Genomic DNA, 17,185 nt, shown 5'->3' with positions numbered 1-17,185 from the left:
GGTGTAAGGAACCTCTTTTGGCTCAAGCACAACCCCAGAGTGAAAATAATTGCTATATAGCCTTTTTAATGCACTGCTGAGGTTGAGGTGGCTACAGTGAGCTTTTGAGTTGAGTTATCATTGTGCTGTGTCTCCATGGTCTCCCCCCCCCCCTCTCTCCCGCTCACAATCCTTGAGATCAATGTCATCACCGGGGTGATTTGAGAGCAGCCAGCATTGTCACACATGACAAATCAATGTTACCATGAGGCAAGGCCAGAGAGGCATCGTTTTTAAAAGGAGAACAAATGTGCAGTTGGAGAGCTTGTCAGATTTGTTTTATCCTCTCCCTCTTTGTTGAAAAGTTATGCCGGCAACACGTCTTCCTTCACTCCAACTCGATTGGTTATAAACCTAGCAATGTTCTGTATCGCCGCCTCAGCAGCTGAGGTTATTTCATTCAGCCTATTAATCTTCGTTGTGCAAACCTGAAACTTATTGGATTCACGTAACAATCCTTACTGGGGACAAGGATCTCTTGGAGATTCCATCTTGTATCTTACATTCATAACTGCATTCTTGTATGTTAGGGTTCTATATGACCCTTTTTGAGAACTGGTTAGCTTATCACTGAGTAGGCATAGTGTCAAGTGAGCCTGGCTCCATACTGTTGGATGTGTTAGTTATACTATAGTTTCACTCTTGATCCTGATGAAAAGCCCACTGCCTGCCAATCACTGTGGGTTACAGTGCATGAACACCTGTTTGGGCACATCACCATCCTGTCCTCGCAGTCCGAGGCAAGGTAATCACGTCTTGAGATTACCTCAAGGCACAGATATAATAAGGCTTAGAGAACAAAACCAGCTCGCCAACACACAGCAGCCAGTGGAGACACTGCAGGGTGGCATACACAATCAAGACTCAAATATTTTGAAATCCAAAAAGAGCCAATGTCTTCTGTTTCTCTCACCAGATTTCGAAAATAAAAATGTGTGGGTCCTAGGCCGTCAAACAGGGCAACAAGAAGGAAGGCTGATATCAGTAGCCAAAAAGGAGGTGATATTGGGGGTGATATAGGCTTGATATAAACAGATGTGATAAAAACTTTTGTAACAAATGAAAATGAAATAGAATTCTGTTGCTAGGACATGAGATGTAGTCATGACTCATGTACATCATTCTAGTCCAAAAATCAACCTTATCCTTTAACAACAACCATTTCAGCCTCATTAAAGACCCAAGGAATGTCAAAACCACCTGCCTGAAACTTGGTAAACCGTAACATATGATCGTTCCTTAATCTTCACAAGTGGGCTAGGCAAACCTCTCTTTCTGTGTCCTTACACTGTTTGAAAATACAGTACGAACTAGCCACGTCGACCGATCCATTTCCTCTTTACGCCGTATTGTGCTAAAGGCAGCAAGATCAGGGGAGAAATAGTGTCGCTGAAGAAGATATTATAGAGCCACTTGAGACAGACGACACCCAGGTTCCATCCTTCCTAACACTACCAACCATATATGCACATAGCATATTACCTGTACCTCAAAATGGCAAACAATACAAGGCTGCTTGTAACACAAACCAATGCTCAAGGGAACATCTTTCATTCGTGTTCATTCATATGTAAATTGTTAACACAAATAATTGTGCGCGCTGTAGTCGGAGCAAATATATACAGTACACTAACTTCCCCGCATGAGGAACTCTTTGATCAATATCTAATGAGATGCCGTTTGGACGCCCTTGAGAGAGAAGGTTCGTGGACCTAACTCCCAAACGCCCATGCGTCACATTACATTTTTTTTGGCCTAAATGTATTTCCTGGAAAGAAAGAAGCAACTTAATATTGTCAGTGGCTGTGGAAGCTGGTCCACAAGATGAAGATAGGATCACCGCTTTTCATTCCCTATACTTTCATATACAAAATATAGCCCATACAGAATAAATCAAACACATCTATCTGGAAAACAAAATGTGCTATTGCGTTGCTGTAAATATATCACAAATAATTACGTTGGCACGGTAAGCTCATTTTAGATTGAAGATAAACCAAAGCAGAGGTTTTAAAAAAGATCATACGAGGTATGTTTGAAGTGGCACTGCACACACTATGCTAGTTGGGGTTTGTAGCCTCTGGGTCTGCATTTAGACAATCAAACCATAGTGGGATATATAAAAGATGAATACATCGAACAGGAAATTAAAGTTGAGCTATTATAAAGATATTCATGAGCAAACCTTACTAATTCCCACATGACTGCAGTTTAAATAAGCAAGGAGTACAGCGCGTTCATGCCAATGCTATCAATCAAACCCAAATAATATTTCAGTGTTGGAAATTGAAATAGTGCCTGGGCTTGCTTAGTATAACTTCTGTTTTAATATCTTGCCAAAATGTAATCTGTCCTTCAACCAATATTCTGTGCACATTAAGAAGGATACTTGTTGAAAGTTCAGCCAAAGGCATCAGATTTGTTCTGCTTTTTAGATGGTTTTGGGAAGGCAATTAATCAAAACAAAGATGGACTTTGAAAGATAGGCCAGTCTTATTACACTTACCCAGTGTAGTGTTGAGTTTACCTAGGATGGAGCCGTCTTAATCTTTTACTGCTATTGGCTAAATCAGGGTCACACAGAGGGTTTCTTGGTAGTCTTAAAACAAATCTACCTTAAAACAAAAGTATACACCTCACACACATGGTTATGGTCTTAAAGAAAATAGAAGACACCTGTACCATGTCAGATATATAGCTAAAACGTATTAAAAATGTTTGAGTTTGCATCCCAATATTACACTTTATATTTCAGTCTTCTGTGATGTATATAACAAAACCATTTGACATAGAAACACCGGATGTAAATAAATATTGATTCATTATGAACAATATTAATAACATTCCACTCGTGAGACCACTAGAGAGTGCTTTGATCATTCGACCACAGCTAGAATCCTTACTTTCCTACATCCATTTTTGGACTTACTGTATTAATTAATGACATACAGTGCCTTCAGGAAGTATTCATAGCCCTCGACTACAGCATGAATAAAAAAAAATCCTCACCCATCTACACAACACTCCATAACAAAATCAAAACATGTTTTTAGAAATGTGTTCAAATTTATTGAAAATTAAATACATAAATATCTAATTTACATAAGTATTCACACCCCTAAGTCTATACGTTGCAGAATAACCTTTGGCAGCGATTACAGCTATGAGTCTTTCTGTGTAAATCTCTAAGAGCTTTCCACACCTGGATTGTGCAACATTTGCCCAAGTTCTGTCAAATTAGTTGTTGATCATAGCTAGACAATCACTTTCAGGTTTTGCCATAGATTTTCAAGTAGATTTAAGACAAAACGGTTACTTGGCCACTCAGGAACATTCACAGTCTTCTTGGTAAGCAACTCCAGTGTATAGTTGGCCTTGTGTTTTAGGTTATTGTCCTGCTGAAAGTTGAATTCATCTCCCAGTGTCTGGTGGAAAGCAGACTGAACCAAGTATTCCTATAGGATTTTGCCTGTGCTTCGCTCCATTCCATTTTTTTTTTTTTATCCTGAAAAATTTCCCTGTCGATTATAAGAATACCCATAACATGGTGCAGCCACCACTATGCTTGAAACTATGGAAAGTGATGCCCAGTAAAGTGTTGTATTGGATTTGCCCCAAACATAACACTTTGTATTCAGGACAAAAAGTGAATTGCTTTGCCACATTTTTTGCAGAATTACTTTAGTGCCTTGTTTAAAAAAATTATTCATGTTTCGGAATATTTTTATTCTGCACAGGCTTTCATTATTTTCACTGTCAATTAGGTTAGTATTGTGGAGCAACTACAATATTGTTGCGAGATCTTACAGATAATTGTGTGTGTGGGGGGGTACAGAGATGAGGTAGTCATAAAAAAAAAAAATCATGCTAAACACATTTTATTCTGATAGAGTCAAGGAATGTGAATACTTTCTGAAGGCACTGTATGCCAGTTCATTCTTGAAGAAAATAAATGCCTCAACCACTTAGTTTAACTGTTGTACCCCATCAGAACCCCCAAAAAATGTACTCTTAAATGTAAACAAAACACTGTATAGCCTCAAAACATGGTTCAAACTATATATTTAATACCATTGATGGCCAGTGCATTAATCCGTAGTGCTGTCTATGATTTTGAGAGTGGTTACATTTCTCCAGGCCAATCCCTCAGCATTTTAGACCAACAGGGGCAGGGAGATTTCTTTGTTATGGTTTTGATTAAGGATTATAGCTTTAAGTTTTTTTTACAATAGAAACCTTGCTTTAGTTATTTCCTTTGTGGACTTAGAATCCCGTGAATGAGATTACTACAGTAAAAACAATCAGCTGGGATACTTATTTTTGAATAAAATATGTCAGGACACTTAGTATCAAAATCCCAATTCCTAAGTAAACACTTTAAGGCCACCATGTTTGTTTTCAGCCTTCAGAGGTAGTATGAGTCATGATATTTTGTAAAAAAAACTAAAACAAAAACAGAGCCAAAACAAAATCCAAGGAGGTAAATCACTGACCTAGCCTACATATTAGGCTGTCCTTCTAGCACCAGTAGCCATCCCCATCCTCCCCAGCTACCATCCCCAACCATCATGTTGTGTTAAGGTAAGGATTATGCTGGGGGAGACTATTTGTTTTCGGTGAGGAGCAGCCGCAGCGCTAATATGAACACAATTTGCTCAGCGGGTCATAGACGCCGAGTGGAGGAAGTAAATGAGGTGGCTCTGCCCCCTCAGGTGAAGCCTCAGCCTCATACATCAGCCAATGTTTTATTCAATAGTAGCAAACAGGCGCCGTGCTATGCTATAGCAGGCGCCGCACAGGGCTAGCGACTCTAGGAGCCTGGCCCAGGATGGAGAGGGGCCCCATGTTAGATTATCAATGAGCAAGCGAGGGAAGGGAAAAGCTCCACTGTGCTCAACTGAAGGCTACTCCACTATCCAGCCACTGAAATAATGCAGAGATTGCTTAAAGTATCTAAGGCCTGAAGTGGTCTATGAATAAATGGATTATCCAGGCGTATTAGCTAGCTACAAACTCCAGGATTACCACATTGTTCTTTTCCAATTTGCTTAAATTAGGGTTTGTGTGTCCCCTCTGGTCTATGAAGATGAATGTGTGGTGTGTGTCAGATGGGGCTGGTGGGAGGAGCTATAGGAGGGGACGGGGTCATTGTAATGGTTGGAATGGAAACAAACGCATTTGAGTCCGTTCCATTGATTCAATTCCAGCCATTGCAATAAGCCCGTCCTCCTATAGCTCCTCCCACCAGCCGTCTCTGGTGTGTGTGTGTGTGTCCGTCCCCGTGTTAAATCCTAAACAGATAAAAAATAAAATATAAATGTTTCCTGTCAGCACCTGCTGTTTACAACACGTTCTAATTAAGCAACAAGGCACAAGGGGGTGTGGTATATGGCCAATATACCACAGCTAAGGGCTGTTCTTGGCCATATACCACAAACCCCCAAGGTGCATTATTGCTATTATAAACTGGTTACCAACGTAATTATAGCATTAAAAAGGATGAAATAGTATGAATAAATGCATCAAAATAACATTTATGAAAATATGTCAATGTGTTGGTAACACGTATAAACGGGTCTAAGAACAGCCGTGTCGATATATCCTCCAAAACACAGGCATTATCACTTAAATAATGCCAGAGGAGCTGGTGTTGAGGATATATTGACACGGCTGTTAGACCCGAGACTGTCGCAACAATGGGGGTTTGTAAAACGTTAGACAGTCTCCTGACCAACATTTTGCAACATTGTTTCAATATTGAAATTTGATCTCCATTGTCCTACTGAGATTGTATGTGTCAGGACAAGACTGACATCTTTTCTCAGCTAGTCGAAATCATGAATCAGCATAATATGAAAAGTTTTCAGACTTTCCAAAGTTACATTACAGCCTTATTCTAATTTTTTTATTTTTTTTTATCCTCCTTAATCTATACACAATACCCCCTAATGACAAAGCAAAAACAGGTTTAGACATTTTTGCTATGTATTAATACATTTTAGAATAAGGCTGTAAAGTAAAAAATTGTGGAAAAAGTCAAGGGGTCCGAAAACTTTCCGAATGCACCATATACAAAGAAGTGTCAATAGAAAAACAGGTCAAACGAAAGTAAATGCAGCTACTTTGCTGTTATTCTAGCTGCACGGTTTGACGTAACTGTTGGCCGCAGTTGGCTAGATAGCTTGCAAAAGTATTCATTCCCCTTGGCGTTTTTTCCTATTTTGTTGCATTACAAACTGTAATTTAAATTGATTTTTATTTGGATTTCATGTAATGGACATGCACAAAATAGTCCAAATTGGTGAAATGAAAACAAATCACTTGTTTAAAAAAAAAAAAATCTTTTTTTTTTTACAAATTTTAACATTTAAAAAATGAAGTGGTGCATGCATATGTATTCACCCCAATTGCTATGACGCCCCTAAATAGGATCTGGTGCAACCATTTACCTTCAGAAGTCACATAATTAGTTAAATAAAGACAACCTGTGTGCTATCTAAGTGTCGCATGATCTGAGTATATATACACACCTGTTCTGAAAGGCCCCAGTGTCTGCAACACCACTAAGCAAGGCATAGCACCAAGCAAGCGGCACCATGATGAACAAGGAGCTCTCCAAACAGGTGCGCCAAAGTTGTGGAGAAGTACATATCAGGGTTGGGTAATAAAAAAATATCTGAAACTTTGAACATCCCACAGAGCACCATTAAATCCATTATTTTTTTTTTTAAATGGAAAGAATATGGCACAACAAACCTGCCAAGAGTGGGCCGCCCACCAAAACCCACCGACCAGGCAAGGAGGGCATTAATCAGAGAAGCAAATAAGAGACCTAAGATAACCCTGAAGGAGCTGTAAAGCTCCACAGTGAAGATTGGAGTATCTGTCCATAGGACCACTTTAAGCCGTACACTCCACAGAGCTGGGCTTTACGGAAGAGTGGCCAGAAAAAAACCCATTGCTTAAAGAAAAATAACATTTTTGCCAAACGTGCTCCCCAAACATATGGAAGAAGGTACTCTGATCAGATGAGACAAAAATTCAGCTTTTTGGCCATCAAGGAAAACACTATGTCTGGCACAAACCCAACACCTCTCATCACCCCGAGAACATCATCCCCACAGTGAAGCGTGGTTGTGGCAGTATCATGCTCTGGGGATGTTTTTCCATCGGCAGGGACTGGGAAACTGGTCAGAATTGAAGGAATGATAGATGGCGCTAAATACAGGGAAATTGAGGGAAACCTGTTTCAGTATCCCAGAGATTTGATACTGGGACAGAGGTTCACCTTCCAGCAGGACAATGATCCTAAGCATACTGCTAAAGCAACACTCAAGTGGTTTAAGGGGAAACATTTAACTGTCTTGGAATGGCCCAGTCAAAGCCCAGACCTCAATCCAACTGAGAATCTGTGGTATGACTTAAATATTGCTGTACACCAGTGGAACCCATCCAAATTGATGGAGCTGGAGCAGTTTTGCCTTGAAGAATGGGCAAAAATCCCAGTGGCTAGATGTGCCAAGCTTATAGAGACATACCCCAAGAGACTTGCAGCTGTAACTGCTGCAAAAGATGGCTCTACAAACTATTGACCTTAGTCAGTAGTTATGCACGCTCAAGTTTTTTTTTTTTTGTCTTGTTTGTTTCACAAGAAAAAATATTTGGCATCTTCAAAGTGGTAGGCATGTTGTGTAAATCAAATGATACAAACCCCCCCAAAAGTAAATTTTTATTCCAGGTTGTAAGGCAACAAAATAGGAAAAACGCCAAGGGGGTAAACACTTTTGCAAGCCACTGTAAGAGCGTTGCCTTGGAACATTTGGAAAGGAAGACTGGCTTGCATCCATAGATATAGAACAAAAAAAACTGGGTCCATCTCAAACAACCTAGCTAACTGATAGAATGAATGGCCAGCCGGCTTGGCTAGCATCTATAGATGTGTCGGGACTAGGCCTACATTTCTGTTGAGGGGTGAAATAGTAGCCTATGAATACATTTATCAAACTGTATTTAATACTTTGGTAACCCGTTGTGGGGAAAGCTATTGTACACTCGAAGTTGTGTAAAACGACTTTAGCACGCTCTGCTGATCTAAAGTAGCCTACTCGGCTCCGCCTCAAACCTGTGACCGCAGCACAGCGGTTCTAAAAATCCCTCTCATGAACAACTGCTTTAATCTGAAACGGCCGGAGGATTTCCCCCATTTAGATTATAGATAGTCAAACTGCGGATTTATTCCTGGAAACTGTTCTCAGGCACATGTACTCTGGCATAGTTTATACTTAACAGCTCCATCGGAATGGGACAGTGGTAGGCCTACCGGTAACACTAGGCATAGGCTACAAGGACCAACTGAAAAAGTTCTGAGGAATTACTCACTGGTGATGCTCTTTCATTTGAGGAAGAGAACATCTGAGAGCTCTGATCAACATCAGTGTATGACATTAACTATTTACACAAACGCAGCGCCAGTTACACTTATGGGGAAATCATTAATTTCCGCTGAAACTATATTTACCCACGGCTGATTAAAAATTATATGACGCATGGGGGCATAGAGAAAGGAATTTCACACCCTATTTCGGAGCCTGCTGTGCCAGTGCCTTGCATAGCCCACTTCCCGACAATATACTTAATTGCTCCCAATCCTTGAAATACCAAATACTATACATCAAAGCAGATCCTAAAGCCATTCAGTAACTGACATCGATTTTACAACGCTTCCTTTATTGTAGGTTAGACTATGCATGAAAACAAAGGTTTTCTAGCCTATCCTATCCCAAAATCCTAATCAACGTCTATGCACCGTAGACCGAGCATTTTACACCCTCATTCTATTTTCTTACAAGACTATCCATCAATTGTTATACACTGTGCTACCCTTCACTCCATCCATCAATTATGATATGCGGACATGTCGCCAAATGACCCAAGCTGCAACAAAATCCCACATTTACGCAAGCGATGAATTTATTACTAGGCCGATATCGTTTTGGCACATGAAGATTTAGTTAGAAAGGGGAAAATATTTACCATAAATTGTTTCGTATTGAAGACTAGAATCCCATGCAGGTTAACTGGCGCTGAGCAGTCTGCTTTCAGAGCGTTGCCGTCCAGAGAGTAATCAAAAAACGTTTCATCCCACTCTCCAAAACCACAAAACCACTCGTCGTTGATCAGCGATACAGTTTATTCTGCCCCTTTCAGTGCCATGAGCATTCAGAGAGTGAATCGGATTCCAAACGGGAAAACCCAATAGTTAAGATGATTGCTCTGTCTGTCAAGGAGCAATATCGTAACTGATACGTTTCGTTTCCTGGACTGGACGACGGTGTATTAAAAATAAACAGGTCAGCAAATCCAGGAGCGTTGCGTGTCAATCTCTCCGGTTAAACGGTGGTTTCACCTAACGCATAGCATACTGTAATGAAACAGTACAATACTCAACCTTTCGCCCTCCGAAACAAAGTAGCCTGTCAAAATTATCCGCTTTCGTGATCTTTCTTCTCCTCGTTTCCTGGATAATATCTCCAAAAAAGCCTTGGTCACAAAACAGAATTGTCAATCCAAAATAATTGATATAGTTTAGGCTATAGGCAAAGTGTTTCGCCTGTTTAGTCTAATCAATCTGGATTTGTCAAAGTAGACTAAACGTTTCAACGCAGTCTATGGCACCGAGTAACCATACAGATTCCAAAGCTTTGGCTTTGAAACAAACGCAGTTGTTGGAAATAAATGAATAGGTACAATTAAATCCCGGCGATGAAGCTCTTTACGGTCTTTGACACTTTCTCTGGCGATGCTTGGGCTGGTGCCTATCAGAAACCTCTGTCCTTCCGGTTACAGACTCGGATTTCCAATTGAGGTGACGAAACAAGTTCTAAACATTCCTCTGCGTTGTTCCTCTCATCTAAATACCAAGCGATAGCGTTAGTCTGTTTTAGGCAGCTCACTGCGCTTCGAGATGCGGTCCTCTCCGTATGCCGAGCTGCCCGAACTGACAATAACCGGAACGATGCAGACTCTCCCAGCTCTTCAGACCGCCCACCAACCAATCACTGCACTGAGGGAATTGAAACGTTTGCACGGGTTAGCCTATCATTGGTAATTGAGGATTGTTACCACGGTGACGCTGTCAGCGTCCAGGCGTCTTTATTGAAACCACGTTGTTTATTCGCGGAAAATCTATCCAATTTAATGACATTAGTAGACTAGTTGCCTAGAATGCAGAGATTCAGTCTAAGCGCCTCGACTGCACATTGTAAATAAGAAACGTGAATCTGTTTATTATAGGCCCTATAATAAACGGAATACAAGGGTTGACCATTCTCTTTTTATTATAGGCATAATAAAGCCCTCATAATGCTCTCCTAATTTACGAAGGAGAAGCCATATAAAGTAAATGTAGGCCTATTGTGTGCTTTAAACTCTTATTACAATTAGCCTATATATGTAGCAAACTGTCTCATGGTTTTCACAATTTGCCAAACAAACGCTAGAGCCTGCTGCTGTGAGCACTATACAGGCATAGCCTGGGAACATGGGAGAGAGCAACCCAACCCACAATTAAAAAAACATCTGTTAACCTTTCCCATTTTTTTGAAATACTTTAATTAAGACATCTTATTACATGTAGCATCCACAATAAAGACGTACATTAAATAACTTGCTCTGTCCACTTGAATTTGACCACAACACCTTCTAGTCTATCCATCATTGGAATTCTGCTTGCAAAAATGCATTCCACATTTAGGAAACAATCACAATGAATACAGGGAGCTACATGGAGTTTGCAGTGAGTGACGTGAGGGCATCTCCACAAGCACTCTGTCCAGCCGGCAGCCTGGCACAGACATACAGACCCTGCTGGAACACACAAAAGCAGTACAAGGCAATCACATCATGGCCTCTCATAATAAGCTGACGCAGGGAAGTGGGTGATGCAGCCCTCAGCTTATGCCAGTGCCGATAAGAGCCTGAAAGTATTACCTCGCTGTGGCAGCCCTCTCTTCCAGAAATCCATCCTGAGCCAGGTCATCAATTCTGCCCTATCTGATTGCTCACCAATCCCCCTCGCACTGGCAGTTCCATGCTAGTTGCACTGGCTGTCCTGGCCCTTCCCTTGAAAATACTCTGTATGACTTGCACTTTCATGCTAGTCTCAGTAGGCTAAAAAGTAACATCTCTTTGGAGGATACATACAGTATGTGGTCTTTTATGTGGTCTGAGACACTGGGCACTACTCTCTGGGTATCATCCTCTAGGTAGTTAGTCACTGCTCACTGGGCACAGATGCCAGTTCAACATCTAGTTTAGATTTATATTTGGTTGAGTTGTCAACTAACGTTAACTGTAAGTCAACCAAAAAAAATGCACCATGTCATTGGATTTTGGTTGAAAGTTGGGTGAAAAAAATACAAAAAATGGCCTTACGTTGAGGACTTTTTGCAAATCCAATCAGTTTTCCACATTGATTCAACATCATAACATGGACTTTTTTTGGGGGGGGGGGGGGCTCTAATTGTTCCTCCCTTCGAGTCACCCTCCAGTTGTCATGCACTTTCTTTATTGAAGGATCTGGCTGGTTAGTGAGAAACAATCCTATCTCGACGAACAGTGTACATTGAATACAGCCGGTCAATCAACTAAATATCTTATAAATTGAAAAATACTCAAGCAGAGCACTGTTGTGCCCGAGCGAGGCATGCAAGCAAGCTATTTGATTCGCTGATAAGCAGATGACTCAACTGTTAATTCTCAAGAAATATTCAAAGCATGTTTACTCAGTTTTATTAGAGTACGCCCAATACTCCAAAGAATGGACACAACTGCGCTGTGAAAACACTTAGCTGTTCCAATCCCCCAAGGTACCATGAGGGCACATACAAATAATGAATTATTTATACAGGAGATAAGCACAATACCACAGTGGATCATTTTCTGTGTGGCTATATTAAATATAGGTTTCAAAATTATATGTCTGAGCTTGTGCATCAGCTGGAAATTATTCCCAATGATATCTGCATCTGTGCCATAAAGGCCTGATGATAGGCCTAGCAGATCCCATTGAACATGGGATCTGTCAAGAGACCTGGAAGTAAAACTTCCCCCATGCAATGCACTGGTAACGGTTGGTAACGGTTGTTTTCTCCCTAAATGATACTGATCCGAAATGGCCTGGGTACAGCTACAGCTATTTTCCTTTGAGTTTTTTTGGGTGGCCATCTGGCCAATATTGGATAGGCCACTACTGTAAATCTAGGGAGGTGGCTGTGGTTTCCAATTTTTATCCAGATTAGTCTCATTGAAATATAAGAGAGACATTATTTCACAAGAGAGAACTTCTATCTTTGACTCAGCAATCGCATATCAACTTTGCAATAACATTAGTGAGAGTAGATCTAACCTCCAAAGACATCAAGTCCCAGTTCCTTTTTTTTCATGGGGCACCTCATAAATAGTGTTTGTCTAAGCTTTGGCAGGGATTTGCTGTCTGTTACTCAGATACAAGCCTTGCCCTGTTACAATTTGCTCCCCAGGCAAAGTCAACTAGGGTTTAATTGAGCGAAATTCAAGTCTTCTCAAACACCAAAGTAACAGAAAATGTTTTTATGGCAGCAGAGGCATGGAAAAAAGAGATAGCATTGATTTATCTGCCATTGATTTGCGCAGGGATCGCTGCATTGTGGCCCACGGGTGAAACGAACACTGTCTGCCAAATGATGGGATGAATCTGAAAAGGTGTCAAGTGGTTAGAGGACACTGGGGTGGATGATGAGGAGGGGAAGGGGGTGGGGGGGGGGGGGTGGGGGGGATGACAGGGAAAGGAGGGTAGACAGGGGTGGGGGGCAAAGACAAAAAGTATCAGATTGAAAAAGAGGGTGTGGATGGATCAGACTGGATAAGACTGGATCCCACTGGGCAAAAACTGGTTGAATCAACCAGCAACAAAAAATGAAATGCGATGACGTTTAATCACAGTGGAAAGTTGATTGGATTTGCAAAAAGTCATCAACGTAAGGGAATTTCGTATTTTTAACCTAAATCCTATGACATGGTGTCATTTTTGTTGTTTTCGTGTTGAATTCACATTAGTTGACAAGTCAACCAAATGTAAATCAAAACTAGACGATGAAATGAAGTCTGTGCCCAGTGGGATGAGGTAGGCTATAGATGACTTGTGAGCTGCAAAAACTGGTTAGGGACAGATTCCGGAAACAGGGATGCTTTTAGGTGTCCAGACCATGTGTGACATGGCTATGGGGTGCTCAGGGTAAATCAACTACCGATTCCCTGGAAACCAAGAACACATAACTAAGTACTGATGGAAATTACTGTAGTACTGATGGAAAGTACTGAAATACTGATGGAAAGTACACACCATAATATGGCTTTATCCAGGATGCAGGTGTGGTACAGTATTAGTGTACACACATTTACACTGAGTGAACAAAACATTAAAGACACCTGCTCTTTCCATGACATAGACTGACCAGGTGAATCCAGGTGAAAGCTATAATCCCTTATTGATGTCACTTGTTAAATCCATTTCATACAGTGTAGATGAAGGGGAGGAGACATGTTAACAAAGGATTTGAGACAATGGATTGTGTATTTGTGCCATTCAGAGGGTGAATGGGCAAGACAAAATATTTAAGTACCTTTGAAAGGGGTATGGTAGTAGGTGCCAGGCACACCAGTTTGTGTCAAGAACTGCAACGCTCCTGGGATTTGTCACTAATAATGTTCACATATTTTTGCTTTACTCATCTCATATGTATATACTGTATTCTATTCTACTGTATTTTAGTTTATGCCACTCCGACATTGCTCATCCTAATATTTATATATTCCTTAATTCCATTATTTTACTTTTAGGATGTGTGTAGGGTGTGTATTGTGTGCATTGTTGTGAATTGTTAGATATTACTGCAATGTTGGAGCTAGAAACGCAAGCATTTCGCTACACCCGCAATAACATCTGCTAAACACGTGTATGTGACCAATAAAATTAGATTTGATTTGGATTTGATTTTCACCCTCAACAATTTACCGTGTGTATCAAGAATGGTCCACAACCCAAAGGACATCCAGCCAACTTGACACAACTGTGGGAAGCATTGGGGCGTGGGGGGCGGCAGGTAGCCTAGTGGTTAGAGCGTTGGACTAGTAACGGAAAGGTTGCAAGATCGAAGATCCCCAAGCTGACAAGGTAAAAATCTGTCGTTCAGCCCCTGAACAAGGCAACCCACTGTTCCTAGGCCGTCATTGAAAATAAGAATTTGTTCTTAACTGACTTGCCTAGTTAAATAAAGGTAATAAAAAAAAATTGGAGTCAATATGGGCCAGCATCCTTGCGGAACGAATTGAGGATATTCTGAGGGCAAAAGGCAAGGGGCAACTCAATATTAGGAAGGTGTTTTGTACACTCAGTGCATATTTTTTATAGATTTGGCTTACTGTAGAATTAGATCACAAAATATGTAAAGTTTCAAGGGTCAACCATCAACAGATTCTGAAATAGAATGACATTTTGTAAGATATTCAACTTCAAATGTCATGCATAATTGTTCATGAAGTTTTTGACTGACAAAGTGGGTCAAATTGTTCCAGAGCATTCCAGCTCTCTGTCTTTCAACTCATTCCCATGCATATAAAGGAATACATACGTAGCTGTATGCATTGTGTGAATTACTTTATTTGAGATGTAATATTCAGGACACAAAGTTGACATGTATTTGTCTGGTATCCAAAATGATTTTCCTGTGACTTGACTTGTAACCAGCAGCACACCAAAGAGGAGTGGGAAGGTCAGACAGAGTGTGACTCCTCTCGCCTGAGGTGTGAAAGGTCATACGGCCTTTCTACACTTGTAAAACAGGAGCTGGGCTTTCATCGTTGTCACGGCATAACCATATGGATGTCATATTCAGTACTAAATACTGTATTCATGTTTTACACATGAATACAACGCAAAGGGATGCATCAGTTGTATGTGATATGGTTATGTACAGTATATTTACATTTACATTTGACATGTAGATGATCAAACACAACCTTTCCCCTATAGCGCTCTGTCTGTACAAGAGTCAGATTGTTGAACACATAAACTGAAGAGACATAATGTGCAAACTCTGTACATGCGCTAGGTAAACTACTTTATGAAACAATTCAGGAAGCTATGTCATCATCTCAAATGTTTAGAGGTTGGGTTGGAGTGGAGTGGAGTGGACCTGTCCTGGGTATTTTACACATAGAATTCTGAACTGTCTTAGGGTCGAAAGGGACAACAGCTGTTTTGGACGGTCTTGCCACCAGCACAACAAACTTTGTTCTTTGTGAAAGCCGCGGTAGCATCTCTAACCCTCTCCTCTTAGACAAGGCCATTGTTCCCCGATACCTCGATGCCACTGGTGGATGTGACAGGTAAGAGGGCTGTCCATCACAACCAGCATACTCATACAGAAGCCTGGCAAAACATTGTCACCAATTACTGCTGTTACTCTTGCTGTCTTCCCCAAATAACACACTAATGGTAGGATATGCTAGAACATAGAAGCCTAAAGTAAATGTAATATGAATATAATAAATTATTGTTAGTGTTTCGAACTACATTGGTGATTTATGGAGGAGTTTTTGTAGTTACACCTGGAGATTCGGCTGGAGACACCCTCCTTCCTTCTGTCTCCCCTCCATCTCTGTCAGTCAGGCTCCAGTGGACAGAAGGACCATCATCCTTTGCTTCGCACAATGCTCGGCTCTACCTAATTTTGCACCTCCGTTCGCAAGTGATAGAGTACTATCAGTTCTGACAGCCCCCCAGAGCCATTGGGATTTGAGTGCTCCCTCTTTTCACCCACTGCCCCCCCCCTCTCTTCTGTTTGTCTGTCTCTAAAAAAAGGACAGGGTCTGGAGATGATAGGCGGAACAAAAGCTGTCAGTGAAAGACAGAGAAACAGAGGAGCGAGCGAGGGAGAGATCTGCAGGGGATGTGGAGGACAATGGGCTACTTTGTCCCTGGTTTCATGATTGGCCTGTGTTTAATTTCAACCAGACAGCTAATCACATTCGAGACAACCTCTCTCTCTCTCTAGAACACAACACACCCTTCTCCATGAAAGTCCAATTAATACTTTCTCCTCAGTCTCCTTCCTCACAAATGGTCCAAGTTCAGGGTGGAATGACTGACTATGAGGGTTAGACTCCCTGCCATACTTCTAAATATATTGCCGAGTAGTGTGTTATCCTTTCGGTTGGACGACATCGTTTGCAGGAATTGTCCTCCTAAAGCATCATCACTGGGTGTCAAACATTTTCAGTAGGGAGCATTGTATGATGATGATGATGATGGAGACATTGTTGCATGCTCATTCCAATCTCTGAAATGATGCCCCTAATGTCACTGTTACAGTAAATCGATTCTTTAGCCTTTTTCCATGATGCCGAATGAAGCCAGAAGACTCTGACTAGGATGACATCTGTGGTTCCTAGCTGATGCTCAGTGCTACATCTACGGAAGGCTCACAAATGAATGCTCACAAACTCCCTGTATATAGCCATGTTACTTTTACTCGTCCTTCACTGTGTATTTATTCGTCATGTCACTATTTATATATTTTTTTATTTTACTTTTTTTTTTATCTTTAACTCTGCATTGTTGGAAAAGGACCTGCAAGTAAGCCTTTCATTGTTAGTCTACATCTGTTGTCTATGAAGCATGTGACAAGCAAAAAGAGATTTGAATATATTTTTTTACATCATTGTGTTCATTAAGGTGCACAACAGACAGCTTTTTCTCATTTGGCAATGAGAAAATGAACATTTGTAATTGGACAAGTCCCAGGTAGTCCCTCTATAACAACACAGGGCGAGACCAAGATGCAGACACGGGAGTCAGATGGTTAGAGTCTCTGATATTTATTATAAACAAGGGGCAGGCAAAAGATCATAAACCAGGTCAGAGTCCAGGAGGTACAGAGCGACAGGCAGACTCGAAGTCAGGGCAGAATGGTCAGGCAGGCAGACTCGAGGTCAGGGCATGCATAGGTCAGAACTAGAAGAGGACTAGAAAAAAAGAGATTTGGAAAAACCAGGAGCACAGAAAAACACGCTGGTTGACTTGACAAAACAAGACGAACTGGCAACA

The 17,185-nt window shown here is 41.0% G+C and overlaps 1 protein-coding gene across 1 annotated transcript in view; it reads right to left on the bottom strand.

Annotated features, from left to right (window-relative positions):
- fam222aa (family with sequence similarity 222 member Aa) overlaps positions 1-10,022 on the bottom strand; it is a 77,257-nt gene extending 67,235 nt beyond the window's left edge. The window contains exon 1 of the mRNA XM_029762259.1: positions 9,073-10,022. The gene's annotated coding sequence lies outside the window, so the exon portion shown is untranslated. The remainder of the gene's footprint in view (positions 1-9,072) is intronic.
- Positions 10,023-17,185: the final 7,163 nt, after the last annotated feature.

This window comes from Salmo trutta, chromosome 9, assembly GCF_901001165.1.
Source record: "Salmo trutta chromosome 9, fSalTru1.1, whole genome shotgun sequence".
NCBI classification, from domain to species: domain Eukaryota; kingdom Metazoa; phylum Chordata; class Actinopteri; order Salmoniformes; family Salmonidae; genus Salmo; species Salmo trutta.
This window is presented reverse-complemented; position numbering and strand designations above follow the sequence as displayed.